Here is a 27,546-nt window from a genome sequence, read left to right as displayed (position 1 = left end):
TGGAAAGTCTTCCACCTTGGGTGACAGGGCTCCATCAGCTGTCCCCAAGTTGAAGCTGAAGACTTCATGGAAGGCGAAGGGCTTTAAGTCCTCGTCTTCCAGGAAAGCATCTCCTTTCCCCCCGTCGAAGGCTAAAGTCCCCATACCTGTAGCCTCCGGGAGCAAACCTGGAACCTCGGGCAAAGGCGCGAGTAAGAGGGCACCAAGACCAAGCCCTCCTCGCCAGCCTGCCTTTGACCCTGAGGCGTTTGAACTCGCTTCTTGAGAGGTTCTCGGCGGAGGTCGAGTCGAAGCTCTCCAAAATATCAGAGAAGCTTCACAGCCATGAAAACATACTGGCGGGAATGGAATTTCTGGCGGAGCCGAACCGCAGTATGAGATCCCAGACACGGCTGATCTCCCTCCCTTCGATGTCGGAAACCCTTGGCATTTTGCTCTTCATGCCATTCGCCATGAAGACACCTTGACGGTTGAAGGTCTTGGCACGAGACGTTTGGAGGAGCTGGAGTTTTTCCCTCCTGATCTCCTGCCTCCTTACCCAGGCTTCGTTAGGCTGACGGAGGAAGCCTGGGTACATTCGGACAAGGTCCCTAGAGAGACGGTGATCTTCCCTAGGGACCAAGCTCAGTCTACTCTCCTGCGCACTCTTACGGAGTGGCAGGCAGAGAACACCAAACTTACACCTTTCAAGGGCAACTACACCATGTTTGCCCTAGGTGATAAGTTGCCTACTCCCTGCATCAACAAAGTGGCTCTGGCTACGGCTCGAGCTTGCTTTGAAGGCAACCCTTTACCTCAATTAAGGGAGACAGACTCCACATCCCTGGTATTCCCAGGAGGTGAGGAGTTTTGGAGAGACGCTCCGTCCACCTTTACTGTGGGAAAGCTGGACGCTCACTGCGCGTCTACTCAGTTTAGCGAGCAGCTTCCTAAGCTCCCGGAAGCCTTGCTAAAGGCAGAATTTGAGGCCCGGTCTAGGTTAGGCCAGTCCTTGAACTCCGTCTGCCTCACAGAAGCGACTGCCGTCTCCTGTGCAGAAGAGCCCTTCTTCCAGGTTCTGGCTAAATCCCTGTTAGCAGGGTTTCAGTCAGACCTATATGACTTTATGGTGGCCAAGCTGGAGTGTAGGAGATTCATCTTTGCTGAGGCCACCATACGTCATGAGCCTAACAAGCTCATGAAGAGCTCTATCTGGGGCCCTAACCTTTTCCCAGATGAAGACGTAGCCAGTGTGCTGAGCGAGGCTACTAGAGCCAACCAAAGTCTTCGCCCGCTGGGGTATCTCTGCTTACAAGCGGAAGACCCCAGAATCTGGCGGCTCCCAGACTAAGTCTGGTAAACGATTCAGGAGACATAAGAGGCCTCATCACCAGACGGTTGTTCAAGCTGTCCCGGTCTCGGCAGTGGCCCAGCCCTCCACCTCTAAGGCTCATCCCCAACAGTACGTGCTGGTCCAACCAGCTCAATCCCTTGCTGCACCCTCGCACGCCTCCCTCACCGGCGCATAATCCCACCTATGAGGGCCGTGGGTTCTTTCACGGCCTTAATAGGAGTGCAAGGGGGAAGAGGTCGGGCCCCTTACAGAGGCAAGTCTAACACCGCCCCAAGAGGAAAACCTGGACGTGGTAGAGGAAACAAACCCGCTTCCTCCCCACTGAGAACAGTCAGGTAGGTGGTCGTCTTTACTGGTTCAGAGACCAGTGGTCCTTCAGTCCTTGGGCACACAGCATTGTGTCCAAAGGTCTGGGTTGGAGCTGGACCAAGGACCCCCTCCTCTGATCAGGTTTTACCAGCCACCTCCAGAGTCCTACAGGACTATGTGGCGGAACTGCTCAACAAGCGAGCAATAAAGAAAGTAAGGCACCTCAAATTTCAAGGCAGGTGGTTCACTGTCCCAAAGAAAGACCCCGATCAGCAAAGAGTGATTCTGGATCTGTCGCGTCTAAATCTTTATATAAAATGCGACAAATTTCGTGATGCTTACGGTAGCACAGGTTCGGACTCTACTTCGCGTGGAGCCGTCACCACCTCTATCGATCTTTCAGACGCTTACTATCACGTCCCGGTTGCGCTGCGGAACTTCTCTCCGTTCCTGGGTTTCAGACTCGGGAAACAAGCCTACTCCTTCAGGGTCATGCCTTTCGGTCTAAATATAGCCCCAGAATATTTACAAAGCTGGCGGAAACGGTAGTTCAGCAACCCGGTCCCGAGGGATATCCCTAGCAGCGTACCTGGGACGATTGGATAATTTGGGCACCAACAGTTCTAGAGTGCCGGAAGGCCACGGACATGGTCATTGAATTCCTGGAGTCGTTAGGCTTTCAGCTGAACAGAGAGAAGTCCCGCCTGACTCCGGAGTCCCGGTTTCAGTGGCTGGGCCTCCAGTGGGATCTGTCCTCGTACACGTTATCCCTTCCGCCATCCAAGCGGAAGGAGATAGCTTCCCTTACCAGGAAATTTCTGAGAGACAGAGCAGCATCCCGCCGGGCCCAAGAAAGAATCCTCGGCTCCCTTCAATTTGCCTCAGTGACGGACCTGCTCTTAAAAGCAAAATTAAAGGACATAAACAGAGTGTGGCGGAGTCAAGCCAATGTCAGGCTCAGAGACAAGGTCTCCTCCATCCCCCGGATTTTAAAGGCGAGACTGCGGCCTTGGTCCAGAGTCAGCGGCCTGTCCAAGACAGTCCCGCTTCAGTTCCCTCCTCCGGCGCTGGTGGTTCACACAGACGCCTCATTAAGCGGCTGGGGAGGGTATTCGCCAAAACAAAAAGTACAAGGAACGTGGTCTACAATGTTTCAACGGTTCCATATAAACACCTTGGAAGCTATGGTGGTATTTCTAACCTTAAAGAAAATCCGCCCCCCCAGCCGGATTCACATCAGACTGGTGTTGGACAGCGCCGTGGTAGTTCATTGCATCAACAGGGGCGGCTCCAAATCAGGTCGCGTAAACCAAGTTATGGTAGCTATTTTCTCCCTGGCGAACAAGCACAGCTGGCATCTGTCAGCCACCCACCTAGCGGGGGTACGGAACGTGGTGGCGGATTCGCTGTCCAGAACCACTCCGTTGGAGACGGAGTGGTCTCTGGACGGAGAGTCTTTCAATTGGATATGCCGCCGGGTTCCGGGTCTCCAAGTGGATCTGTTCGCGACGGAGAGCAACTACAAGCTTCCCTGTTATGTGGCCCCGAATCTGGACCCTCAGGCTTATGCCACGGACACAATGACCATAGACTGGAACAATTGGGAGAAGATTTACTTGTTTCCCCCAATAAACATGTTGTTGAAAGTACTGCACAAACTCAGGTCATTCAAAGGTCAACTGGCCCTGGTAGCCCCTTATTGGCCGAAGAGCAACTGGTTCCCTCTGCTTCAGGAACTCAAGTTGCAGAGTCATCGGATTCCCAATCCCAGACTGACCCAAGTAGTACAAACCAAGACTGTGTCAGCTTCCTTAAAAATTCAGAATGCCCTAGTTTTATGGACTTTATAAAGTTTCGCTGCTCAAAAGGGAGCAAACATTGACCCCGTTAACACTCTGTTTTTAGAATCAGATAAAGAGAGATTCTACTCTCAGACAATATGACTCAGCAGTCAAGAAATTAGCTTCCTTTTTGAAGGCATCTGAAGCCCAAACTATGACTACTAACCTAGCAGTTACCTTCTTTAGATCATTGTTTGAAAAGGGCCTTGCCCCGCCACTATTACCACAGCTAAGTCAGCCTTGAAGAAGGTATTTTTATATGGTTTTAAAATTGACCTTACAGATTCTTACTTTTCATCTATCCCTAGAGCATGCGCTGTCTGAGACCCAGATCGCGCCCACATTCTGTTACGTGGTTCCTTAATGATGTTCTTAAGTTAGCATCTGAGATTGACAACTCACAATGCTCTTATTTGGATCTGTTAAGGAAAACCTTATTTCTGATTAGCTTGGCTTCAGGTGCCAGAATTTCAGAGCTGTCGGCTCTCTCTAGAGGTGATGATTTTGTTAGTTTCCTCCCGTCCGGAGAAGCCCTCCTTTCTCCTGACCATAGATTTTTAGCTAAAAATGAGGACCCTCAAGACAGGTGGTCTCCTTGGAAGGTGGTGCCTCTTCCACAGGACCAGTCCTTATGCCCAGTCTATACCTTAAAGTCTTACCTTTTAAGAACTCCACAGTGTAAGTCAGGTCCTCTTTTTATCAGAGAGAAAGGTGGAACTCTTTCGTTGAATGCTATAAGACAGCAAATTCTGTATTTTATTAAACAAGCCAACCCGGATTCAGTCCCTAAGGTTCATGATATCCGTGCAGTAGCTACTTCCACTAATTATTTTCATAATACTGTATGGATTTTTCCGAACTTACCAAATATACGGGATGGAAATCACCTCTAGTGTTTAAACGCCATTATTTAAAATCACCCGAAGCCCTGAAATTTTCAACAGTGGCTGTGGGGAGTGTCATTCCCCACCTTAATTATCCTTTATCCTTTCCCCTTCCCCCCGCCTGCCTCATTTACTTCTCTGCCTGCCCTTCTGGATGGATCATGCCTCACTGCCTTGCTCCTCATATTGATATTATTATTGTCTTTATTATTATCTTTTTGGTGACTGTATTTTGACATGCTGTGATTTTGGATTGTCTTAGGGGTACTGGGCTGTTTTTATTTTGCTCCATGTATAAATATAAATTTTCTCATGTTGTAGATGTCTCTCTTATGCTTAGATTTAAGTTTATATTTACTCCTTATAATTTTTATATTATTGAATGTATTTTGCCTATGATATTGCTTTGTGTACCATTTTTTTATTCTACTTTTAAGGTCGTATTAGTGTATTTTCATGTTACTAATCATTTTTTCATGTGGAGAGATATTCAAATTAAATCCTTTTCCATAGCTTGTGTTTTTTCTTCAGATCACCTTATATTTTCCTGTAGTTTGCAGTCTTGGCATGATTCTCTATCACTATTTCACCGGCTGACACGGGGCTGGACTCAGAAAAGGGATTTTGACAAAGGAAAAATCTATTTCTGAGGAAGGCCCCGTGTCACCCGGTGACCCCCCCAGAAGTTGCTTTCGCCCCCCCTACTTGCACATGCCAAGCCTGGGGGTGGTGCTAGTCTGGAATGAGTGTAGGTGGCGCTGGTGGCGCCGGCCTGGCGGGCGCATGAGCGTGGGGGCTGGAACGGCTCACCGCTCTCTTCGAGGGGTTTTTACATGGGGATATCTATCGAGTGTAGCTCTGTGGTTGTGATCCTTTCACTCACCCTTGGTTATACCGACGTCTCTTTTGTGGAAGACGCTCGATCTGTGGGTAGTGACCCCAGCATTCCTGAAAGCTCTTTTTTCTCTGGTATATCTAGCATTTTATACCTAGAAATTCGTGTTAGTATGGAATTTCACCGGGTGACACGGGGCCTTCCTCAGAAATAGATTTTTCCTTTGTCAAAATCCCTTTTCTTTATTAACCAACTTGTACTTATTTATGGGATATTTTAATTCTAAGATGAGGTGCTTAGCTGCTGGGTTTCGTGTATTCTAGCGTAATAAATGGCTAATCCAGCACCCTCCAGGTCCCAATGACGCCGGATTAGTGATGGTCAACCAGTATTCGCGGAAAAATACTTATAGGCCTCGTTTGCGAAAAATTTTAAATCGCGCCTTGAGGGATGCTGGGAGTTCACAGATCACGCTGTTGTTTTGTTTACAAGCGTGACCCAGCTGCGCATGCGCAAATTTCTTTCTTACCCCAAAAGAAAGCATCAGCTAACTCTGTTGAAAATCTCAGAAATTCTTTAGTCACTTTGTCATAATTTTTGCACCGTTTTCTATTAGCCTTTACATAAAGTTTTATATATGAAAATGTGTGCAATTTCATGTAGAATACAACAAAAAATAACTCATGGTTGTAACTTTTATCAATTTTGACATTTTTTCATATAAATCACGATAAGTGCCAAAATTTCAACCTTCGGTCAAGTTTGACTCAACCAAAATGGTCGAAAAATGCAATTGTAAGCTAAAACTCTTAATTTCTAGTCATATTCAATCATTTACCTTCATTTTGCAACAAACGAGAAGTCTCTAGCACAATATTTCGATTTATGGTGAATTTTTGAAAAAAAACTTTTTCCTTACGTCCCTGCGCGCTAACTGCTGAAAATCTCAGAAATTCTTTAGTCACTTTGTTGTAATTTTTGCACCGTTTTATATTAGCTGGTACATAACGTTTTATATATGAAAATGTGCGCAATTTCATTTAGAATATAACAGAAAATAACTCATGGTTGTAGCTTTTATCAGTTTTGACATATTTTCATATAAAGCACGATGTGCCAAAATTTCAACCTTCGGTCAACTTTGACTCGACCGAAATGGTAAAAAATGTAATTGTAAGCTAAAACTCTTACATTCTAGTAATATTCAATCATTTACCTTCATTTTACAACAAACGAGAAGTCTCTAGCACAATAATTAGATTTATGGTGAATTTTTAAAAAGAACTTTTTCCTTACGTCTGCGCACGCTAACTGCTGAAAATCTTGTAAGAGCCTGATGCCGTCTCTTCCAAACACGTGTGTGTTCGTGTGTTCGTCATCCATCGGAGTGGACAAGATGACAAGGGCGTCTCGTTTTCTTTCTCTAAAGCAGTGATTCTTAAACTGGGGGGCGCCAGAAGCTTCCAAGGGGGGCACAAGCAGAGTTGCCAGATGGTACCAATTATTTTTTAATTTGTGATGTTACTTACAAAATTGCCAAAATCGTTATCACTGCTTCCATATATTTTCTAATCATTATCTCAAAACATGCCAAAAATTCAAAATATAAGTCAGTTTTAATTTCAAATCTTGTTTATGAATTGTCTTTTATTGTTATGATAAGTATAATAGCATACAGATAGACAACATATTGTTTATAGATTATACAGTAGTGGGCAAAAATTTCAGAGGTGGGGGGCCATGGGGTCTATACATAATGCAGAGGGGGGCGCAAGGCGAAAAAGTTTAAGAACCACTGCTCTAAAGGAACGCAATTTCAACCATACAATATTTCCGTTTGTTTATCCCTAACCATTGTTGTCTTGGTGCATGTACAATCACCACTACTTGCATTGCCACGCAAGCATTCTAATCATGTACTCATAATGTTCCAACGAATCTTCTGTTTCATGTAGAATACAACAAAAAATAACTCATGGTTGTAGCTTTTATCAGTTTTGACATATTATCATATAAATCACGATAAGTGCCAAAATTTCAACCTTCAGTCAACTTTGACACGACCGAAATGGTCGAAAAATGCAATTGTAATATTCAATCATTTCCCTTCATTTTGCAACAAACGACAAGTCTCTAGCACAATATTTTGATTTATGGTGAATTTTTGAAAAAAACTTTTTCCTTACATCCCTGCGTGCTAACTGCTGAAAAGTTAAGTATATCTTAGTTTTACCAGACCACTGAGCTGATTAACAGCTCTCCTAGGGCTGGCCCGAAGGATTAGACTTATTTTACGTGGCTAAGAACCAATTGGTTACTTAGCAACGGGACCTACAGCTTATTGTGGAATCCGAACCACATTATAGCGAGAAATGAATTTCTATCACCAGAAATAAATTCCTCTAACTCTTCATCAGCCGACCGCAGGAATTGAACTCCGGCCTATCTAATGACGGTCTGAAGCTCAACCGACTCGGCCAACAAAGGGCTTATGAAAATCTCAGAAATTCTTTAGTCACTTTGTTGTAATTTTTGCACCATTTTATATTAGCTGGTACATAACGTTTTATATATGAAAATGTGTGCAATTTCATGTAGAATACAACAAAAAATAACTCATGGTTGTAGCTTTTATCAGTTCTGAAATATTTTCATATAAATCACGATGTGCCGAAATTTCAACCTTCGATCAACTTTGACTCGACCGAAATGGTCGAAAAATGCAATTGTAAGCTAAAACTCTTACATTCTAGTAATATTCAATCATTTACCTTCATTTTGCAACAAACGGGAAGTCTCTGGTACAATATTTCAATTGATGGTGAATTTTTGAAAAACACTTTCTTTTATGTCCACGCGTTATGAATTCGTGCATCATTTTGTGATAATATTTTCTCTGTGTTGCTCTGATTGTTTTACAATATGTTATATACCAAAATCATCGCAATTTAGTGTACAATACAACGAAAAAAAATAACTCATTAGCTTTAACCGTTTTGCTCACAGCGCGATTTTTATACAATTATATATGAAATTTTTTTTTGCTTATATATACATATATACAGCGGGGTTCCGTTCCCGACAGCATGACGATGACTGAAAACCACCGATAACCGAAAATTGGCAATAATAGTGCCAATCCTCGGTTATCGGTGCCGATAACCCGGGATCAGCGCCAATAACCGGGGATCAGCGCTGATAACCGGAGATCGGCACCAATAACTGGAGATCGTTGCCGATAATTACCAGGAATCAGTGTTGAAAATCCGGTTATCGTCGTCGCTAGACAAGCCCCGTAAAAACGGATCGCCGATAACCGAGACCGTCGATAACCGGAGGCTGCCTGTATATGTGTGCGTGTGTATATACTGTATGTGTGTATATATATATATATATATATACAGTGACAGGGCTTATGGGAGATAGGTTCCAAAACCAGCCGCGATAATTGAAATTCCGTGAAGTACGAACAGCATAGCCTATTTATTTATTTAATGAAGTAGCGACCTTGTATTTATTTTATTATTTACTGTATACATATATATTTAAAGGCTTTATAAACCCTCCCCACACTCTTATAAACCTTTCCCACACTATTAGACTTTCCCACACTGTTATAAACACTTCCTGTATACTTAAACACTGTATTACTATTTTGATCTGTTATCACCGTAATATGCATAAAAAAAAAAGATCGTCCCATATTTGTAATGTTTACGTTCTGAGAATCAGCTGACTGAAGCTGCTCACCACTACCGAAAGAATTAGGAAAATAATTTTTTAGTTGCTAAAAGAAACAAATTTATCAATGAAATTATTTTTAATTTTGTACATAAAAGTTTATGATATAGTAATTCATATTTCATTGAGAGAGAGAGAGAGAGAGAGAGAGAGAGAGAGAGAGAGAGAACTGGTGTGTACTACATCTGTACATATGATCAGTACAGTAGCTTGGGACAAGACTAAGTCTTGACTTGACAAGCTTGGGATGAGAGAGTATACAGTATCCTTGAGTATACAGTATCCTTTTTAGTGATTAAAGATGAAACATCAACAGTGATAAGATATTCTCTTGTGTACTGTTATATGTGTGATAATCATAGATTCAACTACAGGTGGTCCCCGGTTTACGACGGGGGTTCCGTTCTTTAAGCGTCAGAATGAAAATCATCAGAAGTCGGAACATCGCGAAAATCGTAAAAATCATAAGAAAACCTTACTTTTAATGCTCTGGGTGCATTGAAAACGATGTAAACTGCATTATTATTGAGTTTCCTAATAAAAACCTTCAAATTATGATTATTCTGCCATTTTAAATATATTTCTGAAGAAAATAACCCTGGAACATGCGTTGTAAGCCAGGAAATAATTTCTGATGAATATATTTGAAAAGCGTCGTAACCTCGGAACGTCGTAAGCCGGAACCGTCGTAAACCGGGGACTGCCTGTACTAAACTTGTACTGAAGCACAGTTCAGTAAATCAGAGAAAGAAAAAATATGGCATCATGCACCTGCAGTAAAAACAGTTACAGATGTCGGGACAATGGTTTTTTTATACTTATATTACAATAATAATAGATCAATATAGTTTATTCTGTAAGTGAAATAAAGTTTTATTGAAATTTTGCTGTTTTTTTTTCATTAAAAGATATGCATCCTGAACTGGGGTGTTGATGTACATACATTGGTAAGCTGTTTTGTGATTATGTGGGATTTTAATTTAGCATTCTATATATTTTATGCTGTTTACATTAATATTAATATTTAAAAATTAGTAAATAATTTTTTTTATCAAAAAATGTATTTAGTCATGAAAATAAAAGTTTTATGCTAGAAAATGCTTATTTTACCACAAAAAAATACAAATAATAAATACCACAGAATCCAGTGATATAGCGAAAAATCCATGATACAAATTTAGATTTATAAAATGTAAAAATCCACAAAACAGTGAGACCGTGATGAGTGAACTGCGATATGGTGAGGGATAACTGTATAGGCATCACTTTCCAGATTTTTTTTTTTTTGTGCTACGAGTTACAAGTGCAAATATGTGTTTTTTTTGCTATTTTATGCTTGTTTTGTTGTTCTTAGACTAGGAAATACTATTTATTATTAATATTTTAATGGATTTAATGAGAAATTTTGGGTGTTCATATATTGCGATTTTTCTCCAGAAAATCTGCGCTATATTTTCCATTAACCCTTAAACGCCTACTGGACGTACCATACGTCGACTAAAATTGTCTGTTGGGTGCCAAGTGGACGTATGGTACGTCGACTAAAAATGGTTTTTTTTAAATATTCGCGGAAAAATAATTATAGGCCTAGTTTGCGAAAGGGTTTAAATCACGCGCCTTGAGGGATGCTGAGAGTTCACGGATCACGCTGTTGTTTTGTTTATAAGCGTCACCCAGACGCGCATGCGGAATTTCCTCCTTCTCGCACCAGAAAGCATCAGCGGCGCATCATCGGAGAGCAATTTTTTGACGCATCCGTGTTTTGCAGAACTTTGGCGAGTGTTTGCGTATTTGTGAGGCAACAGGACGTTTGCAGAGATGTCCCAACGTCGTCAGGACCGTGAAAGGCGCATATTGCCTGTCGGTAGTGAGTGTGTGAGACGAGTTTTAGACTGGGATGCTGGAGAGGGACCAAGCACCCAAGATGACCCAGCTTCTCAACGCCGTGTTGTGCGGCCACGTGTGACCGAAGGGGACCAAGGACCACATCCTGTGCCTTTTACAACCCCTAGGAAGCATCGGGGTGTCCTGAGGGGCATCCGTAAATTTATGAAAAAAACTTTTTCCTTCGCTCCGTGCGCGCGAACTCCGCTGAAAATCCTGGCATTTCTTGAGTCACCTTGTCGTAATTTTTTCGGCGTTTTATATTATTCGTTACATAAAGTGCTATACATCAAAATATGCGCAATTTCTTGTAGAATACAACAAAAAATAAATCATTCTTTTAGCTTTTAACAGTTTTGAAATATTTTCATTTAAATCACGATAACTGACAAAATTTTAACATTCAGTCAATTTTGACTCGACCAAAATGCTCGAAAAACGCAATCGTAAGCCAAAATTCTTACATTCTAGTAACAATCAATCATTTACCTTTATTCTGCAACAAACGGAAAGTCTCCAGCACAATATTTCGATTTATGGTGAATTTTTGAAAAAAACTTTTTCCTTCACTCCGCAAAAAATCCTAGCATTTCTTGAGTCACATTGTCGTAGTTTTTCGCCGTTTTATATTATTCGTTACATAAAGTGTTATACATCAAAATGTGCGCAATTTCATGTAGAATACAACGAAAAATAAATCATGCTTTTAGCTTTTACCATTTTTGAAATATTTTCATATAAATAACGATAAATAGAAAAGAATCAATGTTTGGTCAACTTTAACTCAATCGAAATGCTCGAAAAATGCAATCGTAAGCCAAAATTCTTACATTTTAGTAACAATCAATCCTTTACCTTCATTTTGCAACAAACGGATAGTCTCTGGCACAATATTTCGATTTATGGTGAATTTTTTAAAAAAACTTTTTCCTTCGCTCCGCAAAAAAATCTTAGCATTTCTGGAGTCACCTTGTCGTAATTTTTTCGCCGTTTTATATTATTTGTTACATTAAGTGTTATACATCAAAATGTGCACAATTTCATGTAGAATACAAAAAAAATAAATCATGCTTTTAGTTTTTACCATTTTTGAAATATTTTCATATAAATAACGATAAATAGAAAAAAATCAACCTTTGGTCAACTTTAACTCGATCGAAATGGTAAAAAAATGCAATTGTAAGCTACAAAACTTACACTCTAGTAATATTCAACCAATTTCCTTCATTTTGAAACAATTGGAAAGTCTCTAGCACAATATTTCAATTTATGGTGAATTTTTGAAAAAAAATTTTTTTTACGTCCGCTCGTTACGAATTCATGCATTATTTTTTGATAATATTTTCTCTGTGTTGCTTTAATCGTTTTACAATCTGTTATATACCAAAATCATCACAATTTAGTGTACAATACAACTAAAAAAAAGTAACTCATTAGCTTTAACCGTTTTACTTAAAGCGCGATTTTTATACAATTATATATGAGTTTTTTTTCGCTGTCATATATTCCAATATTTATATATGATAATGATATTTTTTCATTTCTGATGGTTGCATACTAAACTTCAGGCAATGAGAAAAAGGAGCCAAAAATGAACTCTTAATCTTAAAAACTAAGCGTGCTGTGATTTTTGAAAACTTTTTTCCGCTTCGGCGCGCTAGCTCCAGAACGCCGCCGCATACGGGAGACGTTTTTGTAAATAGAGGCTTGGCGTGTAAGGGTTAATATATATCAAAAACTCTGCAAAGTCGAATCATAAGTGGCGAGGGTCACTGTACATATATATATATATATATATATATATATATATATATATATATATATATATAATATATATAATATATATTATATATATATATATATATATATATATATATATATATATATATATATATATATATATATATATATATATATATATATATATATATATATATATATATATATATATATATATATATATATATATATATATATATATATATATATATATATATATATATATATATATATATATATATATATATATATATATATATATATATATATATATATATATATATATATATATATATATATATATATATATATATATATATATATATATATATATATATATATATATATATATATATATATATATATATATATATATATTTATATATATATATGAGAGAGAGACAGAGAGAGAGAGAGACAGAGAGAGAGAGAGAGACAGAGAGAAATATTATTGCAGATGATTTCTTTATGTTAATCTTTTGCCTTGCATTATTTTTTATATGGTCAACAATGAAAAGGAAAAATTTCAGTGGTAAAAAATAATGACAAATCATGAGAGGAAAGAATTTTTGTGTTCAGGTAAATGGACAATTTTCCACTTGTAAGTCTTCATTATATTTTTCTCATTAATTTCCTTTGTCCTTGCTAACACTTATTATTTTCATCCAGAAGTTGTCGGGGATGGTCGCAGAGTCTTTCGCCAATATCACTTTCCAAGTTGTGAGTCAGTACCAGACGAATTGTATGCCATTCAACCAAACTGACTATGTTTTCTCCACCGTCGTCGATTCCTATAAAATCTCCTTCTGCAGGATTCATATCGGGAAATCTAAGTCAAATACTGTACCAGTTAGACTACACTATTGTTAGAAACCAGTTTTTTTAAGGGGATGACACTGGGCCAATAAACGAGCTGCTGCACTTTTTTCCGGATTTGCAGATTAAATAGGGACAGTAGCTTCTCAAAAAGAGTGGCAAACAAAATGAAAAAGGTGGTAAAAGAATTGTTAACCTTTAGTATATATGCGAGTTGTAAATAATTGTGAAAAAATATTAAGTTATTTTTAAATTCTTGGTTTAATTATTTGGATGAATATACATGTGAAAATTGATATGGTCATTATGCGATTTATTTTTCTAAAAGAATGAAACATAATTTCTAATACTGAAAAGAGACAATATATTTGCATAGAGCTTGGGCAGAGGAGAAAGAAAGTGACCGTGCGAAGTCACTCCTCTTAACCCCCATCCCCTCACCCCACCCAACCCCTTGCATGAGCCCTTGTTTTCTCTAGGTAGCAGGCAAAGCAGAGATGTGTGTTACCTCCTGATAGCCGCTGAACATGGCCAAAATCCGCTGAGCAAAGGAATCTTGCGCTTTTCGTTTTATTTATTAATCTGGAATAAATTTAGGGGGGAATGGGGATGATGATTTATTTCAAATTGGAATGAAATTAATCACTAGGAACCACTGAAGCTTAGTATGCTGATGCAAATAAAGGAAACAAATCATTATGAAGTAAGCAATGAATAATGAAAAACTTTGCAGTGGGGCTGAGTCGGTTTTGGGCTAGTACAGGTAGCCTAAAGGGTTCAAAGGGTTAAAGTCATGTCACTAAGGACACCATAAAAAATAAATGAACTAAGATGGATACCAAAAACAGTGAAATGACAAATTTTTTAATCAATTTGTATTTTTCATAGCTAGCAAGCTTGCAGTCTTAACGTATGGATAATTCTTCTAGTGTCAGCTGAAAAACCAGTAAAAAGAAAACAAACAAGGAATTGGTGGCAACGAGGTAGGCCAGTAGGCCTAGGTGGCAACTGTCAACTTCCTTTGAGTATGAGTCGAAGAGATGACACTTCAGTTTCTTCCAGCCCAGGTAACTTGATTGAGGCGTGGCTAGAGGTGGGCCCTATAAGTTGAGACTGCAGGTTTGTTAGCTCTGAAAAATACAAATTGATTATACAAATTGATTAAAAATTGTCATTTGTTTATATGTGGAATAAACTTGGGTCTTAACTTATGGATAGACTCACTTTTAGAGAGAGGAAAGAAAGTCTGGAACTGACGAGAGGTTCAGCATACCTGGTAACTCTTCCAGGCTTACAGAAGCCTAACAGGAAAACCGTCTTGAGAGCCAGGTTCCTGTCTGACTCACGACATAAAGGCTCAAATGGAGCACAGGAGAGGCTGCCAAGTACCAAAGTCGGGTCCCAACTGGGTGGTCTAAGTTCTTTTGGAAGACAAGACTGTTCTAAGCTCTTGAGAAGCATTGGGAATTCCCATGAGGGCGAAAGTTCGACATTCCTCATATGTAGAACTGCACCAAAGGCAGCTCTGTAGCCCTTGATGGAAGACACAGATGTCTGCTACTTGCTGAACAGAAGTTCTGACTGGTGAGAGACCCAGTTGATGACACCAACCACAGTAAACGGCCCACTTGCCCTGATACATGGCCGAGGAAGATGTTCTGAGATAGACAGACATCTCTGATGCTGCTCTGCGAGAAAAGCCCCCCATTCGGAAGAGATGCTGGGTAATCTCCAACTGTGAAGAGATAGGGACCCTGCCAAGTGGTGGCATCTCTGGAAGTGGGGTTGACACAGAAGCTTGTACAGTCACTTAAAAATGTTTTCCAACATGTTCCAGAAGTTTTCGTTCACTTAACAGTAATTTGTTCTTTTGATATTTACAAGGAAATGTAATTTTCTTATTCGACTTTGGTTATTAACCCCTAAACGCCGAGCCTCTATTTACAAAAATGTCTCCCCGTATGCGAAGAAAGCGTTCGTGAGTTAGCGCTGAAGTGGAAAAAAGTTTTTTCAAAAAATCACAGCACGCTTTAGTTTTTAAGATTAAGAGTTCATTTTTGGCTCCTTTTTTTTGTCATTGCCTGAAGTTTAGTATGCAACCATCAGAAATGAAAAAAATATCATTATCATATATAAATATTGGAATATATGACAGCAAAAAAAAAAAAACATATAATTGTATACAAAAAGCGCTGTAAGCACAACGGTAAAAGCTAACGAGTTAATTTTTTTTAGTTGTATTGTACACTAAATTGCAATGATTTTGGTATATAACAAATTGTAAAACGATCAAAGCAACACAGAGAAAATATTATCACAAAATGATGCATAAATTCATAACGCGCGGACGTAAAAAAATGTTTTTATAAAATATTCACCATAAATCGAAATATTGTGCTAGAGACTTCCCGTTTGTTGAAAAATGAAGCTAATTGATTGAATATTACTAGACTGTAAGTGTTTTAGCTTACAATTGCAGTTTTCGACCATTTCGGTCGAGTTAAAGTTGACCAAAAGTCGAATTTTTTCTATTTATCGTGATTTATATGAAAATATTTCAAAACTGATAAAAGCTACAACCATGAGTTATTTTCTGTTGTATTGTACATGAAATTGCGCACATTTTCATATATAAAACTTTATGTAACGACTAATATAAAACGGTGCAAATATTACGACAACGAGACGAAAGAATTTCTGAGATGTTCGGCCGAGTTACCGGCGCAAGAGACGTAAAGGAAAATGTTTTTTCAAAATTCACCATAAATCGAAATATTGTGTTAGAGACTTTCAATTTATTGCAAATTGAAGGTAAACGATTGAATATTACTAGAATGTAAGAGTTTTAGCTTACAATTGCGTTTTTTGACCATTTCGGTCGAGTTAAAGTTGACCGAAGGTTGAAATTTTGGCAGTTATCGTGATTTATGTGAAAATATTTCAAAACTGATAAAAGCTACAACCATGAGTTATTTTCTGTTGTATTGTACATGAAATTGCACACATTTCCATATATAAAACTTTATGTAACGGCTAATATAGAACAGTGCAAAAATTACGACAAAATGATGAAAAGAATTTCTGAAATTTTCGGCCGAGTTTGGCGTGGGGCGTAAGAAAAAGTTTTCTTCAAAATTCACCATAAATCGAAATATTGTGCTAGAGACTTCCAATTTGTTGCAAAATGAAGGTACATGATTGAATATTACTAGAATGTAAGAGTTTTAGCTTACAATTGCGTTTTTCGACCATTTCGGTCGAGTCAAAAGTTGACCGGAAGGTTGAAATTTTTGTAGTCGACGTATGGTACGTCCACTTGGCACCCAACAGACAATTTTAGTCGACGTCACGATACGTCCAGTAGGCGTTTAAGGGTTAATCATACGGTTAACAATATAAAAAAAGAATGGTGAGTGAAAAATTCATATTACGAAAATTGATTGAAACATTTTGAAAAATTTCACTTCAGATGATTGGGCAAAAGAGTCAAAGAAGAAACTATATTTCGAATCCAGATAAAAGCTTATTGACTAATAAAGTAATATTGAATAATCATCAATGAAATTAGATATAAATAAAGAAAGAAAGAATTCAACCATTATTGTTGTCAAAAACAAAAAAGAAAAAAATCTCATAACGTCGTATGTTATCGTGTGACTCCACATTCGGGCAGGAAAGTTAAACTAAACTGTCTCGTCACTTGCACCGATAAGATGGGCAACAGACTGCCGCACCACAGTCATTACCTTGCATAAGACTAATGTCTCTATTGTAGATATTGCTCAGCAGCTTAGCGTAAATAAAACAACCATGTATAGAGGAATAAAACAACAGAGAGAACGAGGAAATATGATAAATTCATTGTAAAAAGTGGAGGACAACCCCATTGTTGCACTACAGTTAAGGATCGTCATCGGATGATCACTGAAGGAGCTCCGCCTAACTCCCCTGACAAGCCAGTGTTGCCATAAAGAGAGAACATTACACTTTCCCTTCAAGTTGCTGCTCAAACCATCGGTAACAGGCTACATAAGACCAAAATATTATTTCATCATACTCTTGCCAAGAAACACTTTATATCAGCGAAACACAAAGAATAGAGGTTAGGGTTTGTGTTATGATATAATCTGGTGGCCGATGATTTCTGTAAGAATCATCTTTTTCAATGAGGAGACATTCTCCACTGATGAGCATGGTAGTCTTCTTCACTGCTGGCGTTTAGCATTAACTAAATTAATGTTGAACTTCTTGCTAATTTTAATTCTTTAGAAACTTAGATAATAAGAATTACAAAAATAGGCGTTATATATTCGGTTAACTTCATAAGAGGCATCAAAATTATAGGCCTAAGTAGCAAGAATAGACATGTCATCCATCCTTGTACACATCAGTTATGATCATGAGCATAACAATACCACCATCTAGAAGGTACCAACTCGCTGGTGGAGGAAGGAAACCAGGGGAAAAGGGAGAAATTTATGATCAGAAAAAGGGAGGGGTATACCTCCATCCCTAGCCTAGATCAGTCAGATACGGGCTCCCTAACCTCCTACCAGCGAAATGGTAATTTCTACAAATAAGGCTCCAATGGAATGGAGCATGGATAAAAACCAGCAAAAACTTCCTGCTAATAACATGCGAAGACTGAGGCATGGCAGAGGTAGACACAGCCCACGCCCGGCTGCGTAGCACTATTTAACCTAGTAAACAATATACGAACAGTCAAATAATACGCCTCTGTAATAAAAACAAAAAGGAAATGGTACTCAACTTAGATGGTGGGAATTCTGGGTGGGAAGACATGTCGTAATCAGCAAAAAACCAAAAACACAACACCAAGAAAAAACATGTGTGATCTGAAATGCGTGCTAAATTGGAATGTTTATAAGATGGCGGCCGGGGTGGTGGTTGTCTGGGTGCGGAGGATGAGGTTTAGAACGGCCCCTCACTTTTCGGGGTTTTGAGATTGGAGAGATCTATAAGGACGGTGACCTGTGGTAGTGGCAACCACTCACCCCTTGTGTATACCGACACCATCTAATGGCGTTCGATCCAGGGGTCGTAACCCTGGCATTATGGTTAGCTTTTTCTCTGGTATACTTAGCAATACTTGTACCTAGAAATCAGTGCTAATGGACTATTTCACTGGGTGACACAGGTCGAGCCCAGAAAATACATTTTGTAAGTTGAAAAACGATTTGCCAATTTTCAAATATTACAGTACTGTAATATATTAACGTAAACACAGCAAAATTTCAATAACATATATTTGTTTTTCTTAAAAGTGCTTCACCCAAGCCACCTCTCTGCAAATACAAAGAAATCGCGATGCTGGATGCTGTGTACCCAGGACCAGTGATACTCGACACACTATTGGCTGTCATCTGCAAAGCAGCCAATCCAGAAGCACCATTCATTTTCCTTGGCGCTGATTGGCTGTTCACTTGGCGCTGATTGGCTGAACATTCACAACCAACTCATGAACACAGAATTTAGGGAGACCGCTCCACGGCATCCTCCTCAGATTGTGTGTATACGTTCGCAGCATCTTACTGTGTGAAACCGTGCGTCTGTCCGTTGTGATTTTTTATCTTTGTGCATCAGCAGGATTCGGCCCTAAAATGCCTCCTAAAAAACGCCCTGCTCCTTCAAAGCCTTCTGGCAAAGAGTCTAAAAGAATGAAGACTGTTATGAAACTCGAGGAGAAGGTGAAACCTCTTTACATGTTAAAGGAGGGCAAAAGGTTTGCCGCGGTTGGTCACCATTTCAGTGTTAATGAGAGCACAGTGAGATATATCAAGAAGAAAGAGGCAGAGATACGCAAGTTTGTGAGTATGAGCTACTTCGGTAGTGAAAAGACAGTTGCGACAGTGCGGGATAAAACAATCATGAAGATGGAATCTGCTCTGGCAGTCTGGATAAAGGACTGCTGGAAGAAAAACGTGCCCCTTGACTCCAACGTCATATGCGAGAAAGTGCGACAACTCTACCAGCAGTTATCAACTGCTAAGGAAGGCGACGACGTAGTACAGGCAGAGGAAGGCATTGAAGAAGGCGAATTAGAATTTTTAGGCTTTGATGAACCAGCAGAAGAAGAAGAGGGGGAAGAGCCCCAAGCAGGACCATCATCAGCACCTCAAGGTTTCCAGGCCAGCAAGGGGTGGTTCCACCGATTTCAAAAGCGGTTCCACCTAAAGTCTGTTACTCTGCATGGGGAATCAGCATCTGCAGACATTGAAGCAGCCGCAAAATATCCGGAGGCCTTCAAGAAGATCATCGAGGAGAAGGGCTACCATCCAGAACAGGTGTTCAATATGGATGAGACTGGCCTGTTCTGGAAGAAGATGCCTTCCTGGACATACTTTATGAAGGATGAAGCTAAAACCTCCAGATTCAAGGCCCAGAAGGATAGGGTTACCCTCATCATGTGTGGGAATGCAGCTGGTTTCATGCTTAAACCATGCCTCATTTACAAGGCTGCAAACCCCAGGGCCCTCAAGATAAGAACAAGGCATTGCTTCCCGTGTTCTGGATGCATAACCCTAAGGCCTGGATCACCAAAGTCCTCACAGAGTACTGGTTCCATCAGAGCTTCATCCCACTAGTTAGGCAATACCTGAACAACTTGGCCATGGAGTTCAAGGTGTTGCTGATTATGGATAATGCTGGTGGCCACCCTCTCGATCTTTCTTACAAGGGAGTCCAGTTTGAGTTCCTCCCTCCCAACACCACCTCTCTCCTCCAGCCTATGGACCAGGTCGTGATCCGTGCCTTCAAGGCACTCTATACCGGGAACTCCCTCCAGCACCTTGTAAATGCAATGGACAGTGACAGTGAATTTACGCTAAAAGAATATTGGTGTAAATTCACGATTGCCACATGTCTGAGCATCATCAGCCGATCACTGAATGACATGAAGAAGGAGACCCTGAACGCATGCTGGAACAAGTTGTGGCCGGAGTGTGTTCATGATTACAGGGGCTTTTCTCCTGAAGAAATTCAACATCCGGCCATTAATAAGGCTAGCCAGTTGGCGAGGATTCTAGGTGGGGAAGGCTTCGAGGACATCACCGAGGATAAAATCGGCACCCTTATTGATGCTCACTCTGACCCCCTGATGGACCAGGATTTGGAAGAGCTGACGAAGTCTGCCAGTGAGGAAGAAGATACGCCCGGTTCAGGGGAGGAGCAGGAGGAAGAGGAGAGCGGCCTGACTTTGGAATGTCTGTCCCACATTAAGAGAATAATTAAGGATGTGCAGGAGTATGTTTCAACATGGGATCCTTTTATGGAACGCTCCTTAAAGTTTTCAAAAATCCTTGATTCAGCATGGGAGCCCTATAATCAAACCCTCACCACCACGAAAAAGCAGCGACAGCAGCTGTCTATCACCATGTTCATCAGACGGACGAAGAAGACCCATCCAAAGCCTCCCAAATCACCCAGTAGTGCCTCTCGAATCGCCTGAAGAAGTGCCTCCCCAATCACCTGAAGTAGTGCCTCTCGAATCACCTGAAGAAGTGCGTCCCCAACCGCCTGAAGTCGTGCCTCCCAAATCAACTGAAGAAGTGCCTCCCGAAGCACCTTCTGAAGGTGAAGAGACACCCTCAGATGAGTTGTAACTCCTCAGCTTTGCTGTGCAGTCATATCTTCATCGTCATTCATTGCACTGCACAGCTAATTCATCATCATCATCTTTAATCAACATTCATCGCTGGTGAGTACCCGTATGATTTACATATGTAGTAATCTTAACCCTTAAACGCCGAGCCTCTATTTACAAAAACGTCTCCGTATGCCGCGGCATTCGGGAGTTAGCTACCAAGCGGAAAAAAGTTTTTTCAAAAATCACAGCACGCTTAGTTTTTAAGATTAAGAGTTCATTTTTGGCTCCTTTTTTGTCATTGCCTGAAGTTTAGTATGTAATCATCAGAAATGAAAAAAATATATCATTATCATATATAAATATTTAAATATATGACAGCGCAAAAAAAATTTTTCATATATAATTTTATACAAATCGCGCTGTGAGCAAAACGGCTAAAGCTAACGGATTATTTTTTCTTTGTATTGTACACTAAATTGCGATGATTTTGGTATATAACAAATTGTAAAACGTTCAAAGCAACATAGAGAAAATATTATCACAATATGATGCATGAATCCAAGAAATTCCAGACGTAAAAAAATGTTTTTTCCAAAATTCACCATAAATCGAAATATTGTGCTAGAGACTTCCCGTTTGTTGAAAAATGAAGCTAATTGATTGAATATTACTAGACTGTAAGTGTTTCAGCTTACAATTGCAGTTTTCGACCATTTCGGTTGAGTTAAAGTTGACCGAAGGTCGAATTTTTTCTATTTATCGTAATTTATATGAAAATATTTCAGAAATGATAAAATCTACAACCATGAGTTATTTTCTGTTGTATTGTACATGAAATTGCGCACATTTTCATATATAAAACTTTATGTAACGACTGATATAAAATGGTGCAAACATTACGACAACGTGACGAAAGAATTTCTGAGATGTTCGGCCGAGTTACCGCGCAGACGTAAGGAAAATGTTTTTTTAAAAAATTCACCATAAATCGAAATATTGTGCTAGAGACTTCCAATTTATTGAAAAATAAAGTTAAATGATTATATATTACTGGAATGCAAGAGTTTTAGCTTACAATTGCGTTTTTCTACCATTTCGGTCAAGTTAAAGTTGACCGAAGGTTGAAATTTTGGCAGTTATCGTGATTTATGTGAAACTATTTCAAAAGTGATAAAAGCTACAACCATGAATTATTTTCTGTTGTATTCTACATGAAATTGCGCACATTTTCATATATAAAAGTTTATGTAGTGACTAATGTAAAACGATGCAAACATTACGACAACGTGACAAAAGAATTTCTGAGATGTTCGGCCGAGTTACTGCGCGCAGACGTAAGGAAAAAGTTTTTTTTTCAGAAATCCACCATAAATCGAAATATTGTGCTAGAGACTTCTAGTTTGTTGCAAAATGAAGGTAAATGATTGAATATTACTAGAATGTAAGAGTTTTAGCTTACAATTGTGTTTTTTGACCATTTCGGTCGAGTCAAAGTTGACCGAAGGTTGAAATTTTGGCAGTTATCGAGATTTATATGAAAATATTTCCAAACTGATAAAAACTACAACCATGGGTTGTATTTTGTTGTATTTTACATGAAATTGCGCACATTTTCATATATAAAACTTTACGTAATGGCTAATATAAAACAGTGGAAAAATTACGACAAAATGACGAAAGAATTCCTAAAATTTTCGGCCGAGTTACTGCGCGCAGATGTAAGGAAAAAGTTTTTTTTCAAAAATTCACCATAAATCGAAATATTGTGCTAGAGACTTCCAATTTGTTGCAAAATGAAGGTAAATGATTGAATATTACTAGAATGTAAGAGTTTTAGCTTACAATTGCGTTTTTCGACCATTTCGGTCGAGTCAAAGTTGACCGAAGGTTGAAATTTTTTGTAGTCGATGTACGGTACGTCCAATTGGCACCCAACAGACAATTTATTCGACGTATGATACGTCCAGTAGGCGTTTAAGGGTTAATATATAAGTAGTTTTAAATTTTTGTAAATGTGCATAAATTTTTTTTATTTTTTGTGTGTCTCTTTTTGTGAATTATGTATATGTAAATACCAATGTTCCCCCCAAAAAGAAAACAGGACGGCTTGTAACTGTATGAAAAAAAAATATGCATGGCCTAATACGTAGGGGGGACTGGATTATTTTCACCTACAGCTGTAAGCCATGCAGTACGTACGTATAAATGTAACGATAAAATGTTTAAGATGGCTTAGAAATTATATTAATATTATCATTTCAAAGATTAAAACAGTAATAAGGTAATAGTTTAATGTATATTTGATATAGGCTGGTATTTTTAGGCATACAGTACTTTGGTGTTTGACCTTTCATGGTAGACAGGTGCAAATATACGTAGTATTAAATTTTTTAAAATGTGCATACTTTTTTTTATTTTTTGTCTCTCTTTTTGTGAATTACATACTGTATACATAAATACCAATGGTTCCCCCGAAAAGAAAACAGGATGGCTTATAACTGTATGAAAGAAAATGTGTGTGTGGCTGAATACGTAGGGGGGACTGGATTATTTTCACTTACAGCTGTAAGCCATACAGTACGTACGTATAAATGTAATGATAAAATGATTAAGATGGCTTGGAAATTATATTAATAGTATCATTTCAAAGATTAATACAGTATTAAGGTAATAGTTTAATGTATATTTGATGCAGGCTGGTATTTTTAGGCATACTTTGGTGTTTGACCCTTCATGGTGGACAGGTATAAGCGTTTTTAGAGGGGTGTTGTAGCATTCATGGATTTGAGCTATTCGCGGGGGGTCTGGAACGCATCCCCCGCGAATACGGGGGTTCACTGTACTGCTATTTGTACGCTGATAAACGATAAATACGTAAAGCTTGTATTATGATGAAATCAAGTGAAAATAGTGAACGGAATCTCAATTTTTTTACACAAAACAGACGCCCCCAAATGGCCAGCGTCAAATATTAACGAAAAAATAACTAAACTAATTTCACATGGAGACATATTTAAGTTATATTTTGACTTAAAAACACTTCGTACAGTATAACGAAAAATAACCTTGCTCCATATCGATAAAGTATTTAGAGATTCATTTATGCTAACTAGAAGGAAGAAAATCGCTCTGAACTGAGTTAAAATGGCGAAATAAACACCGCATAAACGATTTCCAAACCAAAACATTGATTGTTATGATCGCAATTTATAATACAAAAGTAATGTAAGAATATACAGGCAGTCCCCGGTTTACAACAGGGGTTCCGTTCTTATGCTGCGTCGTAAGCCAAAAATTGTCGTAAACCGAAAAATCGTCGAAAATCGTCAAAAACCCTAAGAAAACCTGACTTTTAATGCTCTGGGTATATTGAAAACGATGTAAACTGCATTTTTATTGAGGTTTTCATCAAAAAACCCTCCAAATTTTTATTATTCTGCTGTTTTGGAGCCATAATTCTTCTGTCGGATCGGCGTACGACGTGTCGTAACCCTGGAACATGCATCGTAAACCAGGAAATAATTTTTGATGAATATATCTGAAAAGCGTCGTAACCTCGTAACGTCGTAAGCCGGACCCGTCGTAAACCGGGGACTGCCTGTATTATACAATATTATTGGATATAGTGAATTAAAGCATAACATTTTAAAAGATCCGTGGAAAAGATGCATATTCATTATGCTGATGTTTGTATAATACGATATGAATATAGAGTGCAGTATTATGTAGGCTAGGCTAATTCTTGTTTGTTATTCAATTTTTCTTTGTATTGGATTATCATAAGTCACTCTGCATTAACCTCCAGAATTAGCTGATATTAATAATTACTATACCATGTATGTATAGAGTATACTATTCGAGATACGTTTTTCCAACAAACAATCAGTTTTTTGGAACCTAACCCCATTATAAGTTGGATAATACCTGTATAAGAATTTTTAGTTTTTTATATGTTTGAACTATCAAAATAGGCAGTTCTAAGTATTTTTTAAAAGGGTTCTAAGTATTCATGGGTTCTGGCTATTCAGGGGGGGTGTGGTACGCATCCCCCTTGAATATAGGGGGTTTACTGCATTTTCATTGTGGTCTGGTCAGTGGCTGTTATACCCACGGTCCATAGAGACAGAGACAAATAGTAACTTATGCGAAGTTTCAAGATTGAAGGACTTATTGACTGTCTTCCTAGAACAGTTCTTCGAAACGTCGAGGTTTCAAGACCAGTTGTTGCTAAAACTGACTCTAGTGACTGAACTTGTCTGTCATACATCCATCATCCTGGATTGTGTCTGGTTGACCGCTGTGCTGAGTATACTGCAAACCCCTTCACCTGCACTGTGAATTGAATGTTTCTGGTGGACTGCTGTGCTGAGTGATTCTGAGAGGCCATTAACCCTTCTCAGAACCTGATGGATTAGGCAAAATGGAACGAAGGCATAAACAGTGGTGTTGCTGGGCGTCCTCTGCCACTGCAAAGGGATCTGGAACCACGGAACAGAAGACCTCTAGTGTTTTGTTGAATCTTGTTGTGAACAGGTTTATTGAGGGCCTTCCCCACAGATGAAAGAGCCTGTTTGCTATGTCCTGGTGCAGAAACCACACTGTCCCTATGACCTGACTTCAACAACTCAGATTGTCAGCCACTACATTCCTCCTTCCTGGGATATACCTGGCATAGAGGTCCACTGAATGATCTATCACCCACTGATGAAGAACTCCTGAAACTGTCTTGAGATCCACATAATATTCTCTGCTCAGGTTGTGGATCAACTGGTAATTGCAGGAGCAGCTGCAGCTACTGCTTACATCTCCCACTCCTCACAGGAGGAGTGTAACTACATCAAGTCAAAAGAAATGGAGCCCCTAGACACCACTTCTTGACTGAGTAGAAACCAAAAATAAGATAGCCCATGGTGAGTCTTCCGGTTTCTGAACCTCTCTGAATTGGCGGGTGCCTACAAAAATTTCTGACTAGGTGAAACTAAGACGACTTAATGCCATCAGTCTTGATGTTGAAAGACAGACATATCTTTGGACCAAGCACATCCATCCCATTTAAACTATAAAGACAAAGTTGTTATTGGTGAGACTTGAATATACCTCCTTATAGATCTAAGTGAATTACTTTACTAGTTCTGGTTTCATTTGTGAAATACTCTTTTTAATAAATTAGTTTTGGTTTTGGATTTCCTCTGAATTTAGTATACTTTATACAAAGAAAGAGACACAGTATGTGTATGTTCATGTGCAGGCATTATGGTAGTGACCTGAGAGAAAACTGGTAGCAACCCCTCAAAGTTTGGAAGCCACTGAATTAAATTATTTGTTTTCTTGTTTGGGGAATTCTGCTAAGCTATTAAAACCGAGGCAGACGTAAAAAGTAAGGCAGGGGATTATTCTGTCCTATACCTGTGTATCTAGTGAGCACATAGATACAGTTACTACCAGTCTTTTCTGGTTTGTTAGACAAAGACTGCAGTGTCTTTGACATTCAGAGATCTCAAATGTGAACTTTACATATAAAGTATGCAAGTTATGGTTGTGTGCTGTAATAGAGGAACAGTTATTAGCTTTAGATGACTAATAATGACTCCCATTGTCTGTCAGTCAGATAAACTAAGAGAAAGATTGATTTTTGCCCTCACTTACTTGGGCAGTTATTAGATTTAAATGCTTGATTTGTAGATTTATTGCTCCAGAAAATGTTACTGTATGATATCTGGCAAAACCCATATAATCTAAGTTTCCACCTTATATTTTTTTCAGTAGCAAGCCACATAATCCACACACTAGTTGTTCCAGAACTAGATAACCTTGTTTTTATGTACTCTTACAGCAGCTATTTTATTGGCTTCTGGACTAATTACTATGTACAGTGTAAGATCTAATCATTTTCCTCTATTGCTGATAGATACTGTATAGGAAATGCAGTGAATGAATTATTATTTTGAAGTAAGTTGATGAGATCTGATTTACATTTTTAGACTATCTTAGAAGAGCTTCCTACAAGTGTATTTTCTTGAGTGAGGCTTCTTGGTGAGAGGAAACCAGAAGGAACAGAAAAAAGTAAAATGCAAACAACAAAGTGTTATGAGCCTTAGGGGCATAGCAAAGGACCTTGAGTACCATGTACACTGAGCCTTACTAGGCACACTTTATGTGGTATCTTCCAAAGTAAGTAATGAATAGAGTTGGTAATGCCATGATTGAGAAATCATTTTCAGAGTTGAGCATCACATCTGCTGACACAGACTTATATTACAATTTGGAAGAATAGCAATCAGTTCTATGCATTACCTTTTCCTACATGGTCCTGTTAATGTCTTTTTTATCTAATATTGCCTTCCTCAATCCTCACAGCAGATTTGTTTGGAATCATCTGCTTTCAGTGTCATTAAAAACACCCTCAGAAAAGTTTGTATTTTTCATTGACTAGAAGTGCTCAACAAGGAAGCACTTATGAATTACAATCAAAATAGTTCTTGGGGTCAAAAGATTAAATAATCTTTGCATAAGTCTTA

General features: G+C 38.9%; 1 protein-coding gene across 4 annotated transcripts in view; it reads left to right on the top strand.

The window, feature by feature from the left end:
* The window catches only part of LOC136844855 (uncharacterized), an 855,665-nt gene that overhangs the window by 561,700 nt on the left and 266,419 nt on the right, over positions 1-27,546 (top strand). The gene's annotated exons all lie outside the window — the stretch shown is intronic.

This window comes from Macrobrachium rosenbergii, chromosome 13, assembly GCF_040412425.1.
Source record: "Macrobrachium rosenbergii isolate ZJJX-2024 chromosome 13, ASM4041242v1, whole genome shotgun sequence".
NCBI lineage: Eukaryota > Metazoa > Arthropoda > Malacostraca > Decapoda > Palaemonidae > Macrobrachium > Macrobrachium rosenbergii.
The sequence above is the reverse complement of the archived record's forward strand: the minus strand, read 5'-3'. Positions and strand labels throughout refer to the sequence as shown.